The 15,262-nt window shown below is 38.3% G+C and overlaps 1 long non-coding RNA gene across 1 annotated transcript; it reads right to left on the reverse strand.

Moving 5' to 3' along the window:
• Positions 1 to 6,180: 6,180 nt before the first annotated feature.
• On the reverse strand, positions 6,181 to 14,519 carry LOC138159789 (uncharacterized). Its single transcript, XR_011167977.1, has 3 exons — positions 14,340 to 14,519; positions 13,784 to 13,881; positions 6,181 to 8,099 (listed from the first exon to the last, which is right to left on the reverse strand). It is a non-coding gene; the product is annotated as an uncharacterized lncRNA (long non-coding RNA).
• Between the last annotated feature and the right edge of the window lie 743 nt (positions 14,520 to 15,262).

Raw genomic sequence — 15,262 nt, forward strand, 5'->3', positions numbered from 1 at the left:
TTTTGTGTTAAGTGTCTGAGGCCAGATTTGAACTCAAGTCCTCCTGACTCCAGGGCCAGTGCTCTATTCACTGCACCAGCTAGCCACCCCAATGGTATTCTTTTTTAAGAAAAATTATTTTTAGTTTTCAACATTCACTTCCATAAGATTTTGAGTTTTACATTTTCTCCCCCTCTTTTCCCTCCTCTCTCCCCAAGATGGCATGCAATCTGATATAGCCTCTACATATACATTCATTTTAAGCAGATTTTCACATTAGTCGCATTGTAAAGAAGAATTACAAGCAATGGGAGGAACCACGAGAAAGAAGAAACAAAACAACAATAATAACAGAAAAGAGTGCAAATAGTGTATTTCCATCTGCATTCAGACTTCAAATTTCTTCCTCTGGATGTGTATAGCATTTTCCATCATGAGTCTTTTGGAGTTGTCTTTGATCTTTGCATTGCTGAGAAGGGCTAAGTCTATGAAGATGGTGGCATTCTTTTTTTATTTTTATTTTTTTAAAAAAGCAATTGGGGTTAAGTAACTTGCTCAAGGTTACACGGCCAGTTATTTCTGGGTGTGGTGCTAAATATCTGAGCCCAGATTCGATCCCAGGTCATCCCGACACTGGAGCCAGTGCTCTTACTCACTGAGCCACCTGTCCGCCCCTAAGCAATTGGGGTTAAGTAACTTGCTCAAGGTTACATGGCCAGGTGTTTCTGGGTGGGTGCTAAGTGTCTGAGCCTGAATTCGATCCAGGTTATCCCGACTCTGGGGCCGGTGCTCTTACTCACTGTGCTACCTGGCCGCCCCATGATAGTGGTATTCTTGATGCAAAGGCATGAGACTTCTCTATATCTATGTGTTTGGCCTCTCCCATTTCCTGCTTCTTGAACCTTATTGCAACATTATTATTATTATTATTTGCTATCTTCTCCTTTGTTCCTTTTGACCTTTTCACTGAAGTCTCAAAGCACATATTGATTAAATTTGGAGGATCTCACCAAGGTCTTCATAGACTTTACTCTACCTAAACTTTAGGATCCGCTATAGATTCTGTTGAACAAGCCATGATTATTTTCATGGTAGTCTTGTTTGCAAACACATGTTACAAGAACTACATTTATGAGATGGCCAAATGGTCTGTGAAAGGGTGTTCTTTGTAGCATTTGGATGCATAATAAAACCAATTCATTCTTCACATTTGTGTATTTACATCTCCAAGGAGAACATATAAACCATCTTTCAATTTAGTTGTGACTTTTAAAAGTCTTTTTGTTTATTTATAGTAAGAATGTCAAGATTTATGTAATTCAGTTCTAATAATATGTCCCCTCACTGATTATAGAACAAAGATCTCACATTTATAGTAAGGACAGTTATTAATATAAATGAATTCTTAGCACACTCTGTTCCTTTTTTTTTTTTTTGGTCATGGTGCCATCATCACACAAAAGCTGTAGATGTCATGTCTGAATAGGACTAAGGAACATTTTCTATTTTTCTTTCTTTCATGAGTTGCCATGCCTAAGGAATTAATCATCCAGTGACCTGCCTACTGGTGGTGAGTGTCTGTACTTAGCTAGATGGTCCTTGGAAAGCAGAATTAGATCTATTTCCATAGCTATACTTTTGTACAAAGTCAATGAAGCTATAATTAGAATAAAATATATGGAATATATGGGGGAAAGCCTTTGCATAAAATCAATGATAATAGTATGATGTCCAAATCTATAGGGAATTGATAGAGATATACACTATTAAGAACCATTCCCCAATAAATAATTACTTGAATCATTTAAATAATTTTAAAGAGAAGAAATACAATCAACAATTGAAACACTTTTAAATCACTGATAATCACAGAAACTGCAAATAAAAACAATCCTAGGGTGGCATCTTGTGCTCGACAAGCTAGTAAATATGCTCTAACATGGGAAATCTCATTGGAAGAACTATAGGAAGTCAGCTGCCCTAGCTCCCCATTGGGAGAGAATTAGTTTAACTATTCTTAAAGTTACTAAATTGTTCATGTACTTCGACCTAGTAGCATTACTAGGCATAAATTCCAAGTATATGGACAGCAAGAAAAGATACATGATGTAAAAAAATATTCATAGCAGTGAACTTACTTGTAGTTAGGGGACTTGCTTTTTTTTTTTTGATGAATTCCCAGAAGGCTTTTTTTTTTGCTATAATTTTCCTAATTTTGAACTAATCTCTCTTTCTGTCCCTCTCCCCCTGTCCCTCTCCCTCTCCCCTGTCCCTCCCTCTGTCCCTTTCCTTCTCCCTCTCTCCCTCCCTTTCCCCCTCCTCCTTTCTCTCTCTCCTTTCTATCCTGCCCAGTCTAGAAATGCAGGGGCTACCTGGGTACTCTTTGTTTTTCCTTAGGTCATCTAGTAGTCCTTTGATCCCTGGCATAATTTTTTGCCTGGTCACTACTATAAACTCTAAATATTTCAATATTTTTTTGCATCACTATTTATATTTATCAATTTTTAATCTGATTTATCTCTTACTGGTTTAGGTATCAATACCATATTTGGTAAAATCATGTTTCTTGTTATTTTTGTAAATGGTTAAATGTAATATTAATATTAATTATTCTTTGAATGTTTGATATAATTTACTTATAAATATATCTGCTCTTTTATCACTTTGGAAATTCATTAATGGCTCATTCAATTTCTTTTTCTGAGCCTGGATGAATTAAATTCTCTATTTTTCTACTGTCAATCTGAGTTTTTTATATTTTGTATATATTTATCCATTTAATTTAAATCATCACTTTTTGAGGAATATAGTTTGGCAAAAATAATTTCTAATAATTTCCTTTATTTCTTCTTAATTTATTGTGATTTCTCCTTCTTCATTTTATAGCAACAAAAGCTCAGATATCTAGCAATGGCTCTTTATTATATGGGGTCTGGATCATAATAACTTTTCTATGTTTCAAGGACCTTAAAAGCATTTCCAGCCAGATTATGATCCTGAGACAGAGACTGCATTTGGGGCAATCTGATCCCAGAAAAGCCTTAGTCTTTGGTCTCCTGGTTCAAGCCTCACATACTCCAGAACCTTAGTTTGTGGTTAGAATTACATGTCTATAAGTTCTAGACATTTTTTACTAGGCCCTGCTTGGGGTTTCTACTTTTCTGTTCCCAGTGCATAGCTTCAGCCTCTAGGCTTCACTGGTTTTCCCCTGGTTCCCAAATTGTAAGGCTTACTTGAGCTATATTTCTGGGCCAAGCTTTTCTAAATAAACTCCTTCTGAGCTGGAAGAATGAACTTACCATAATTTCTCCTTAGATTTCTTTGTATTATTGGATCTGGTGCCATTTATCATCCTTGCTGGAATGGCTGCTAGCTATCTGAGCTTTTTTGATTCTCCCTTTACTATCTTGAGGATTAATTATTTTTGTTTCTTCATCTGAAAAAAGAGATAATGAATGTAAAATGGAGATAATAATAATGTGCAGACTGTCTCGTTAATGGCAGTGTGTACACATCAAAGTCAGTAAGATGGCCAAGGATGTGGCTAGGCAGAGGAAAGACAATGATGTTGCTGTTGGTCTTAAATTTTTTCTTTTCCTTTCCTCTCTCCAATGGGAGACCAAAATAAAATAAAATTAAAAAATTGGAGAGAGGGGCGGCTAGGTGGCGAAGTGAATAGAACACCGGCCCTGGAGTCAGGAGGACCTGAGTTCAAATCCGGCCTCAGACACTTAACACAAAAAAACTAGCCGAGTGATCTTGGGCAAGTCACTTAACCCCAATTGCCCTTCAAAAAAAAGCCCCCCCCCCCAAAAAAAAATTGGAGAGCCCATACCCAGAGAATCCTTGCCAATTTGATGGCAGGGTAACCTCAAAAAGGATGTTGATTCTGCACAATTTAGCAATCACAAATTAAATAGAGAGCCATGAGGATTTTTTAAACCTACATCATTGTGAGACTTTTTATGTAGACTCTGAATTTAGAAAGCAGGAAGTAGAGATTTAAAAATATACTTCAGATTATTTCCAACTGTTTTATGTTAAAAACAACAACAACAAAAACTTGATTCTTAGGCTGAAGAATCTCCTTCTGGAGAGGTAACATCCATGTCAGAGAACAGATACATCCTTCATATGGGAAGAAAATTTTCTTAGAATTTAAAAAAATCTGATAACCAACACTTTTTGGCTTCTGTCTTTCTAAAAGAGCTAATCAAATCAAGTCAAAAAGTATTTATTAAGTCCCTTCTATGTGCCAAGTACTTTGGTAAGTTCTGGAGCTACAAAGGCAGGACATTCTCTGAACTGTCCTAAGGAATTCACACTGGACTCATGAGCTTACAATCTAATGATATGGTAGCAAAAGATCTCTGTTTTAAACTAAAATAGTAATGGCCTCCTCCTATGAAGAAAAAGTAATCCATCAGCTGAACACTTGGAACAGGGGCCCCACAACCTGGTGCACTGGAAAAAAGGGAATATTGGGGTCCAGAATTCCAGTTTGGCCAATTACTGCCTGTTTGACCTGGGCAAGTCACTTAACCTTGAGGCGGGAGGTGGCTCAGTTTCTTTATATGTAAAAATGAGATGGTTGGTCTAGATGACTTCTAAGGCTCCTTCCAGCTCTGAATCTATAATTCTATAAACCTCATGCCTAGTGGAATTGTATGGGGCAGTAATGACCAATGGTCAAGAGGTCATTGGAGCAATATTGATCAGCGGCTATGGGAGAACAGCCAAGAAGGATGCAGGGTAGGGACCACAGTCTATGCTCACATGCAACAAGAGATAATAATCCATGTGAAACCAACAGGGAATAAGGCTAGCAGGAGTTGATTAGTTATTCCAGTTGTGTCTGACTCTTCATGACCCCATCTGGGGTTTTCATGGCAGAGATACTGGAGTTGTTTTCCATATCCTTCTCCAACTCACTTTACAGCTGAGGAAACTGAGGCAAACAGAATGAAATGATTTGTCCAGGGTCACACAGTTAGTAAGTGTCTGAGGCCAGATTTGAACTCAGAAAGATGAGTCTTCTTGACTCCAGGCCACCTAGCTGCCCCAAGATGACATTAATCGAAGATATTAGTGGCTCTATAGTGTTAACAGGTTTGAATTATTCCTGTGTGTGTGTCCCCTGGTCATACGTACTCCCTATTGTAAGACCCTCCACAATATGTGCCCTAATCAAATGTTCCCTACATGTTTACCTCTCTACAAGTTTACCATGTGTAAAACGGTATAGGTATTTGTGGGATGTTTGTTGATACTTTTCTTACTATGCCATTTCATTAAATGACTTTGTTTACCGACTCATTGTATCCTTTGGCTGACTAGTAAAAGTGAATACATTGGTAGGGGCCTGTGAACTATAACTTTGAGTAACTCGACTCGCAGAATACTTTGAGTACCCGAGACTCTTCTGAGAGGAGGGGTGCGTGGGGGGCATGCTAAGTTGACTGGTTCCCTTGGGTGCTATACATCTAGTACTCACCTCACACAGTTGTAAGGATCCAGTGAGACAATGTACACAAAATGCTTAACAGATAGTAAAGTGCTATATAAATGTAAGCTATAATTATTAAATCTTAATGCAAGCGTTCTTAACTTGAGTTTTATTTTTTGATAACTATTTTAATGTAATTGGTTTCCATCTTAATCCTATGTATTATTTTTTATGTATTTAAAAACATTATTCTGAAAAGGGGCTTAACTAGCATCCTATAGGGGTCGATATCATACAAAAAAAACTAAGAATCTCTATGTTAAAGGAAAGAAAATGTCTACTTTCTAGAGTTCACTGGAATCTTTGAATGAACTTGAAGATACAGTTAATCCCTTTTTGCTGGAGTTTCTTAGTAATTGCTAGTGTTTGCAACACTTCCTTTTTTTGGCCTTATCTTTTGAATCATCTGTAGTTCCACACTTTTAGTAATAATGCTTGATAAAAAACAAGCTTCATTTTGTGACCCCAGCAACATCCCATTCATACAGGCCCCTCCCTGGCCCCACATACTGACTCAGGCCTTATTAATCTGTCACTGTTTCTTTTGAAGCAGCTTTCTATCTATATATGGTCATGGTGCTGAAACTCAAGCCAATTGTTTAGCCAGTAAAACCAGAGTATAGATATCTTAACAGAAGTTTTATAACTGTAGGTCCCTTTGTGTTACATCAGTGAAAGCCAGTTACCAGGAGCAGTTAAATCTTTGTTATAGAAATTTTATTTCTTCCCCAGCTGGACCAATGGTTATTGCAGAGACAACTGGCATACTCTCTTTGCCAATGAACTTTAACCCTCCTACTGCCTTGATGTTGTTGGGAATGGTGTTACAGAAGGTCAGTCCAGGGGTAGCACAGCTGAGATTAAATGTTTCTTGCCAGCAATGCCTTCAAGCTTTATTGCCTTATGGAATAAGGACGGATAGCTATTCTTTCAAACTTTAATTGATTAATTTTTTAAATGCCTCATTGCTGCCTTCTGTTTTTGCATTAAAGTTATTTCCAAATATACCTTTCCTCCCTCCACCAGCTACCTGCCAGATGATTCCTCTCATGTAGCAAAGAGAAATGGTTAAGCAAAACTAATCAACACTGACTTTTTCTGACAGCAAATACAACATTCTTCACCTGTAGTTCCCCACCCCTTTTTAGCATGAAATGGAGCATCTCTACCATGAAATGCTTCCTCATCTGGGCTTTTTATAGCTAATGGTCCCTAACAATCATGTCTAATTCAATAGAGCATCATCATGTATACTTATATAATTAAAACAATTCATTCCCTTTCAAAAAGAAGTAGGTGAAGAAAGAGGTTAAAGAAAGGGAGAAAAAATAATAAATTTAAAAATAGAAAAAGATACAGAGATCATCTGAATCAAGAGTTCTTAATTTGTGTGTGTATATATATATGTATGATTTTGTGTGTGTGTGTGTGTGTGTGTGTGTGTGTGTGTACGCAGGCAGGTTGGTAAAGCCCAAGGACCCCTTGTGAGAGTCATGTTTTTAAATAATTGGAGGAAATGCTAAATATCAGTTGGGGGTTAGTGAAAATAAGGATGCATTTTTCCCTTGAAATCTACCCATGAGTCCTTTGGGGATTTGGGCCCCCCTGATTAAGGATCCCTGATAAAACAACCCCCTTATTTTGTAGTTGAAGAAACTGAGGCCCCAAGACCCTAAGTCAAACAAATAGTGATAGAAATAAGATCTGAATCCTGGTCTTCTAACTCCAAGCCCAGAGTTTATTTCCCTATAGTGTGTGTGTGTGTGCGTGTGTGTGTGTGTGTATAGGGGTAGAAGAAGGAGAGTCCTGTTATTTAATGTAATCCATTATTCCTTTGGAAAGTACCTCCTTGGGGGAGCAGTGGTTGTTTAATTCTTTGTATTTGTATCCACAGCATTGAGTGTAGTGCCTAGTATACAGTAGGCAGCTGATAAATGCTTGATTGCTTGGTGCAATAATGTGGAAACACTATTGCAAATACCTATTCTCTCCAGTGAAGTATTCAGAGAATAAAGAGTAGGCAGAAAACCAACCTTTTGGATACAGTGTCATCATCTTGTTTGAAGTAGTTCTAGCTAGCTCTCAGTTCAGTTCAAGTGAGAAATGAATACACCTTATTAGAAAAATTGTGGCTAGAGTTCCCTGAGTAATTTTACAGGTTTGAATGAATAGATGATTAAAGCATTTATTAAGCACCTACTATGTAAAGCACTTTAATTAAGCTCTGGATACAGACTGCTCACAAGGAGCACACATTCTAATGAATGAGACAGGGGAGTACTGTCTCCCTCAGGATGTCTTACTGCTTTGGGGGGGCTTGCCTGCCCTGGGTGGGGGGCAGCTGGTGAGGATTGCTGGCTTATCCATTTGAGACCCTTCTCCTCACGACTGTTAGGGCTGGGCTAGCAGCATGACTGGGCATGGGGTGGTGTCACTGGATGGGCTCCTGGTGGCAGTTAGTTGGTCGGCAGCCTTTGCTGGTGGTGATGAGCAAGACGAGGCCCTTTCCTTCATCTTGTTTCCTTTCAGTGATGGCTGAGCAGAAAGTTGTTCCGATAGTATAGAAGCTCCCGGTCCTCCCCAGGCTCTTGGGTTCAAGTGCCGAGGCTGTTTCCTTCAGGGTCAGATTTGGATAAAGAATAAAAAATAAGTCACTTTGAATGGAACCAAATAAGAGAAGTTGCTGTAGGGTAAGGACCAGTTCTGCTACTTCTTGTGACTCTACTAGGTATGTTAAGGCATTGACCACTTAGGGAGTGCTCAGTGGGATGTTGACTCTCCTTCTGAGAAACAGAAGCTGGGCACGCCATCAAACATTCTTCCGCTTTTCAAAGCAGTTTTGTGTTTTAATCACTTGGCCAGCTACTCATGGTATAGTGAATGGAATGCTAGATTTAGAGTCAGGGGACTTGGCTTCAAATCCTCCCTTTGACCTTTATTTCCTGTGCTGGGCCCATTTTTGGTAATCTGAAGGATATGGATTTGAGCACTTTTAAGGTCTCTTCCAGGGCTAAATTTCTGATGCAATGACCGACAGCTTTCTTTTGGCAGAACATCACTTTCAAGGTTTCTACCTTTGAGATCTTTAGATGTGTCTCTGGTGGTTCTGTGACATCAGGAATTTAAATTACTTCTTACTTGGGGTTATAAGATGAATAATATTGAACCCAACCTTGCTATGTTGTGTATACTTTTCAACTATGCCTTTTATACAGAAATTGAAATTATAATTCATTCTCGAAAATATTAATATACATTTATTTCATTTTTACTGAAATATAAAGCAGATAGCTAATATGAGAACTAATCAGGTAACATCTATAGAGTCATGCAAGTTCTTAGAATGGTTTAAAAAAAGTTTTTTTTATAACTAATATAACTCCTCTAGACGTGATAAAAATGTGTAAATAGCTGTTTTGATACTTAATGTATTGGACTGCCAACAAAGTAGTTATTGACTGCCATCTAGTGTTCTTTATTGGAACTGTCAGTCCATCTCTAGCTGGAAGTTATTTGGGTAAATGCTAGACATCCCTCAGTGGGGACCGGGAGATTGTTTTTATTGAGCTCTGCCCTATAAACCACTTGATAGTATTTCAAAATATCTGGCCCCACCTGCAAGAGAAAGAACAACATTTGAAAACAATGCCAAAGGGAAAGCAGGGGTAACAGAGGTTGTGCCAATGTGGCAAGAGTCGAGTGAATCACCCTATAAAAGCCATCCTAGCAAATATGGGATATTTTTTTTTTGCCACCTGTGACTCAACAAATACACTTTAAATTCATAATCATTTAGGGGAGCTGGCGTCTGAACTGAGCGATTAGAACTCCAGAATATAAACTCCTTGAGGGCTGGCACGGTTTCTTTTTTGTCTTTGTATTTCCAGTTACTTAGCACAGTCAGTGCCTTCCTAACACATAGCAGAAACTTAAATATAAGACCCATTTATTGAATTATTATATGATATGCATTTGAAATTACCTAACTGAACTAGTGTTCTTTTCTTGATGTCTTGCTGTCCCCTGCTCCTCTTCTCTAACCTCCTACCCTTGCTTCACAAACAATTGGGTTAAAATTTAGCATGAGGTGGCACATTGTTTTTACAAAGAAAATAACAGCCTGCCTGGGTCATGTTGCAAGTGAGGGGAGAGCACTCTTTTTAGTTCCAAACCAACAGTTGACTATCACCAAGCAGCGGACAGTAAACACAACACATCTGTGTGGTTATTTTGGGTTTTTTTTTGAGGGGTGGTTATGCCACCCTGGAAACCCACACCTACTTGTCCCTCTTGAAAAACCACAAACTGGTGCTCTGGAAGTTGTTATGACATTCTGCAACTCCCCGTCCTAGTTTATTTAGTCATTGAAATCACTGTGGTTTTGACTGCTTTCTGACCTTTCTCTCCTGTTGAGAGGCACCCTATGGCTCTTGGGCACACTCTGTAATGGGTGATTTGGAAAAAGACAGATTTATCTGAAAACAGAGGTTGTCAGAAAATTACAGGGCCTGGAGAAGGGATTTGGAGTAGTTTTCCGTTTGATTCTATGATGATTTTTTTTTCTCCCTAGAGAAAATGGAGTAATAGAGTCAGAAAGTGCTTGGATTTTCGAGTACTTCTATATATTTTATTCATTTACTTTATGAACTAAATAAATACAAATACACCCAAAGTAATCAATTACAGAGCTGGAGGAGTTAGAAAGGGTGCTTGGGAGGAGGATGGAAGGAGGGAGTGCATTGCAGGCATGTGGGGTGGCCAGTTAAAGGCACAGATGGGAGATGGAGTACTATGGATGGTAGTGTTCAGGAAGGGGAGTAATGTCCAAGGAGGCTGGAAAGTTAGGTTGGGGCCTATTTAAATTTTATTTAATAAATCAATTTAAACCAACCTCTATTAGCTGTTATCCAATTAGCCCTTGTAATTTGCAATAAATCCATAGGCTTCTCTAAGACTATTGCTAGTCTCTGTATTATCTAGAAGTAGTAGGAGTTTATACTTTAATGTTAGATTTGATTGAATTGGGGAGTCACGTGGCAAGAAAAATTACTTTGGCAGCATTGTACAGGATGGATAGGAGGGGGGAGAGAACAATTAGGAGGCTGTCATAGTAATGGAGGCAGGAGGTGACAAGGGCCTAATTTAGGTAGTAGCTATGGGAGTGGAGAGAGGAGATAAATTTGAGAGTGTAAATCCTGATTAAAGTAGATCACTCCAAGGTCTCTATATCCATCCCCAGTCTTTAGTTCCCACATCATCAGTTATTGAGTTGGCAATTTCAGACTGGCTGTCTTGGATTTGCACTCTACCAGTCTACAACTAAACTCATTCTATTTCCCCCTACGCTTTCTCAAATTTCCTTATTTCTATCAAAGATGCCACCATCCTTTCAGTCTCTAGCTTCCTAATTTTGGCATTATCCTCAACTCCTCACCCTCTAGCCTACGTATCCAATAAGTTGCCAAATCTGGCCCTTTCCACCTTGACAACATCTTTCAAATTATACTTCTTCTCTCGATTCCCATAGCCACCACCTTAGTTTAGGCCCCTCTAAGAAGTAATCAGCATCTGTGATAAGACTGTGGCATGGTGGAAAAAGAACTAGCTTGGGAGTCAGACCACGTAGGCTCAAATTTTGACTCTGTCCTGCTGGCTACTGGATCAACTAAAGAAACTTTCGTTTCTTCCTTCATCTGTCAAATGATGGATTTGGAGTAGATGATTTCCGAGTTCTATTTTTGCTCTACATGACTGTGACCTAAATATTAAGCAGACTGGTCGGAAATACAGGCTGGTTGGTAACCTTAGCAAAGACTACTGATTTGCATTTCTGTAGCTTCCCACCTAACTGTTCTCTGCATGGAACTGAGCATCAGGGAAGGGTAAAGAGTTGGTACTGGCTCTTTTAGAATTCTAGATAATGTAGAGGCAAGTCATGGTCTTAAAGAAACCTATGGATTTATGGCAATTGCAAGTGCTAATTGGATGAAAACAAATAAAGGCTAGTTTAACCTGACTTTGTAAAGGAAATTTAAATACCTCTTTAAAGCAAGTGACTTTAACAAAAATGCATCTCAACTGTAACACAATCATAAAGAACCTGAAAAGCGCCCTACAAATGTTAATCATTTCTACCTTTGCTTTATGTTCAAGACTATTAAAGTGTTGAAGGCAGGTTTTTAACTGAAGCAAAAATAAAAAGCCCAATAATATGTTATCAGGAAATTTTAAAATCAGACTGAGAACTGACCTTGGAGCTTTCAAGATCATATTATACAATATTCCAAAGAGTCAGGAGGTATTCAATATTATTAACACCAAGGACTGTCATATTGTCTGGTCATCAAGTTGCTATTGCATTAGGATATAATAGAATTTTGAAAAAATGACATTGACAACTTCAGATTTTGAATATATTTTAATAAAATGTATCTAGTGTAATTGGAAGCCTGCAATAACATCTCACTGTGGGAACTGAGTTACTTTTAAGATAGATTTTTAACTCAGTGCCCTGGAATAATCCATCAAAAACAAAGGACTTAGCATTTTAAAATTATTTTTATTAATGGTATGAATGACATGGCAGTTAACAAAAATTTAATGAAATTCCTTATCACTTCCCCCACAGCCTTGAGCATCTCTGGAGACAATGAAGAAATGTATCTTAAATATTTGTAATCCTGGTGCTGTCATGGGCAAACAGGTTCGTCCTAGAGAAAGCCTTCTATCATAAGCAATTGAGATTACTAACTAATGACTGAGAAAACTGACTTCTACAAGTCATTCCCCAATTGATAAATCATCAAAGGATATGAACAGGCAGTTTCCTGAGGAAGACATTAAAGATATCTATAAGCATATGAAAAAATGCTCTAAATTACTATTGATTAGAGAAATGCAAATCAAAACAACTCTGAGGTGCCATATCTCACCTGTCAGATTGGCTAAGATGACAAAACAGGAAAATGATAAATGCTGGAGAGGATGTGGAAAAACTGGAACACTAATACATTGCTGGTGGAGTTGTGAACTGATCCAACCATTCTGGAGAGCAATCTGGAACTATGCCCAAAGGTCTATAAGTAATTTTATATCCTTTGACCCAGCAATACCACTTCTAGGGTTGTATCCCAAAGAGATCACAGAAGCGGAAGACCCATATGTACAAAAATATTTATAGCAGCTCTTTTTGTGGTGGCAAAGAATCGGAAATTAAGGGGATGCCCATCAATTGGGGAATGGCTAAACAAGTTATGGTATATGAATGTAATGGAATACTATTGCGCCATAAGAATTGAAGAGCAGATGGACTTCATATCTACCTGGAGAGGCTTATACGAACTGATGCTGAGTGAGAAGAGCAGAACCAGGAAAGATTTGTACACAATTACAGACACAACGTATGTGTGACTACCAACTTTGATAGACCGGACTCTTCTCAGAAATGCAGGGCTATAAGTAAACTCCAAAAGACTCATGATGGAGAGAGATGTCTACATTCAGAGAAAGAACCAGAAAGAACAGAGTTTGAATGCAGATTGAAGCAAATTACTGGCTCTCTTTCTCTTTCTTGTTTGGTTTGGTTTCCTCTTTCCCATTGCTCATTCCATCTGTTACAATCCTTCTTTTCAACCTGACCAATGTCTAATGTGAAAGTATCTGCAGATCCTATACGTGATTGTATGTTGCCATGGCGGGGGGGGAAGGGGAGGGAAGGGGAGAAAATTTGAAACTCAAAAAACCGGGGAACTGAATCTTGTAAACTCAAAGTAAACATACAAATTAATAAAGAAAAAAAAAAAGGAAACTGACTTCTCAGAATAAAATTTGCCTGTGGTATTCCTAGCATGTGTGGTTAAGGATCACAGTGGAGGCTGTTGAATCCCTTTGGTCCCTCTTAAGTATATCAGAATTATCTTTCTCAAGTAGCTGCTATGTAATGAAAGGTGAGAGAAGGGAATGTAATAAATATTTATATAGCACTTCCTCTGTGCAAGGCACATTTGATCCCCACAACACTGGGAGGTAAGAACTATTATTACCCCTACTTTACAGTTGAGGAAACTGAGGTTGAGTGACTTGCTCAAGGTTATATAGCTAATTTAAATCTGAGGCCAGATTTAAATTCAGGGCTTCTATACTCCAGGGTTCCACCCAGTGTACCACTAGATACCTCAAAGAGAATTGAATTTAGAGCCCCAGGCAGGAGATCCATAAGTGAAAGGATCTTCAGAAGTTATTTAGCTCATTCCCCTCCAAGTAAAGGAAACTGATACCCATAAAAACAAAGTGACTTACCCATTGTCACTTAAGTAGCAAGGAACAGAGCTAGTATTCGATCAAGGCCTTGGATTCAAAGTTTTTCTTTATTATGAATTTTGCCGTTATCCACAATCCTGAGCATTTTTGTAGTCAGAGAAGAACAAAAAAGAATATTGTATATGAAACCGTGGACTTCCATTATGTACAGATTTTAAAAAGTATATATTATTTGCAACATGGCAGTTACTACATTGCAGTTTATTTCCTTTTGAATTTCATTTTTATGTGCTTTTAAAATATCCTCCCTTCCTCTTTCCCTTCTCTCTGTCTTTCTCTCTCTCCATCTGTCTCTTTCTTTCCCTTCCTTATTTTCATCCCTCCCTCCCTCCCTCCCTCCCTCCCTCCCTTCCTCCCTCCCTTCCTTCCTTCCTTCCTTCCTTCCTTCCTTCCTTCCTTCCTTCCTTCCTTCCTTCCTTCCTTCCTTCCTTCCTTCCTTCCTTCCTTCCTTCCTTCCTTCCTTCCTTCCTTCCTTCCTTCCTTCTTTCCTTCCTCACTCCCACCATCCTAATAATAGTCAAACAAACCAATTCACCATAGGCAGAGAGGTGGCACACTACACAGAGTACTGGACCTGGAATCAGAAAGACCTCATTCAAATCCATCCTCAGACACTTATTAACTTATTAACAGGCAAGTCACTGACTCTCTATTTAGTAACTTTTGTAAAATGGAGATAATAAAAGCACCTGCTTGTTGGACATGTGAGAATCCAATGAGATAACATATGTAAAGTGTTCTATTAACAGCAAATGTTATTGTTATCATCATCATTTTCATCATCACCTCAACTGTGTGTGTGTGTGTGTGTGTGTATCTTATTTTGTCCCTCTAGCCCATCACCTTCTGGCTGGGAAGGGGATGATGTGCTTCACCATCAATTTTCTGAAGGCATGATTGGTCATTGCATCTATCAGAGTTCTGTAGTCTTACAGAGCAGATTTCCTTTGTTTTGGTTGTTGTATTCAGTTTTTTCCTGATTCTGCTTGTTTCATTCTGCCTAGGCTTATGTGAGTCTTCTCAGATTTGTATGGATTCATCATAGTCATCGTTTTAGTACAAAAACATTCACTTACATCTGTATGTACACAGTTTGTTCAGTTATTCCCCAATGGATGGGCACCATCTTGTCCAGTGTGTTGTTATCTATTGTTGCATGCTCACCAGTGGTATGACCTTGAGCACATTAATGATCTGATTCTCTTATTTGTAAAATGGGACTGAGAAGACGTGGTATCACAAGGTTGTTGCAAAGATCAAATAAAATAATGGCTGTAAATGAAGTGTCTTGAAGTTATAAATATCAAAATAGATGTCAGCTGCTATTAATTAATAATACTGAAGAATGGTACTATAGCATATAATTGTTATATGAAGGTAAGGGAATACTATTGTAGCACTAATAAGCCCAAATGCAAGACATATCTTTTTCATTTTAAGTGACAGACAGTCTGATAA

Source organism: Petaurus breviceps, unplaced genomic scaffold (assembly GCF_028583685.1).
Source record: "Petaurus breviceps papuanus isolate PSGF00001 unplaced genomic scaffold, PetGlider_PUasm1.0 178, whole genome shotgun sequence".
Classification (NCBI taxonomy): Eukaryota; Metazoa; Chordata; class Mammalia; order Diprotodontia; family Petauridae; genus Petaurus; species Petaurus breviceps.